Below are 1037 nucleotides of genomic sequence, written 5' to 3'. Positions count from 1 at the left end.
AGTTATACATTTTAGGCATATTTGTACTCTTAGGCATCTGGTAAGAATAGTAATACCCATCAGCTTTTTATTAACAGTGACTGGTGAGGAAGCAGAAAAGGCTGTTAATCATATGGCATATCCCTAAGCAAAGAAAACGTAGTGAAACTACTTCCCTGAGATCAGTAGGTCTCCAAGGTGCCCTGCAATGTCAGTAAACCCATGGGATGCCAGGCCCACTTGTATGGGCTGCATGTCGGCCAGAGCTCAACCTGTTGTAACTGGGCCCTTCTCAGAGAAAAAGCTGATGCAGTACCTGATATTGTTCTCACTGCTGGGATGCAAGCAGCTGCTGGTTCATCTGTAACATTTGTCTCTCCAGACTGCCAGAGCACAGAGCTGCTGCACAGAATGCTGCTGCAGTGCACAGTCACCAATTCTAAACAGACACCTGACAACCACTGGCCTCCTACCTGCTGTGCTTTGGTTTTCATCGCCCTTTCCAGCAGCACAATGTCATGCGTCCATATGCAACCCAGGATTAACTAAGAACTACGTTCTCATGGCAGCAGCCCCATCTTTCTTGGCAGCATTAGTCACAGTGCCTGCAAAGAGCCTCACAGAATTAATGGCACTGTTTGTGTCTGGACAAATGCCCTTCTTTCCGGCTGCCTCTAAGCACCGGCAGTTTCCTCAACAGATGCCAAACGGCACTGAGCACTGCCTCGTGCCCTTAGCAACAAGTTACCAGCACTATTGGGATGCTGCTTAAGGCCTTTATTATTTTCCTCCTAAGATTCAGTTGAGACAGGACTTCAACCTCTCTGATCTGCCACCTGCACAGCCTTCTTAGCGCCAGCTTCTCAAGGAGCCTGACAGCGGCCTTTATTTGCAGTCACGTCAGCACGGCCAGCAGCGCTGCGCCCCCTCAGCCAGCCTCCCACAGGACAGCACAGCTCTGTACCACAACGCGCGAGGCCTACTGTCGCTCCGAGCGGGCCCGGCCGCCACGCTCTCTCACAACAAGAGCCGCCCGCACAGAACGCCGTGCCGCGCAC

Source organism: Meleagris gallopavo, chromosome 11 (genome assembly GCF_000146605.3).
Source record: "Meleagris gallopavo isolate NT-WF06-2002-E0010 breed Aviagen turkey brand Nicholas breeding stock chromosome 11, Turkey_5.1, whole genome shotgun sequence".
NCBI classification, from domain to species: Eukaryota; Metazoa; Chordata; class Aves; order Galliformes; family Phasianidae; genus Meleagris; species Meleagris gallopavo.
The sequence above is the reverse complement of the archived record's forward strand: the minus strand, read 5'-3'. Positions refer to the sequence as shown.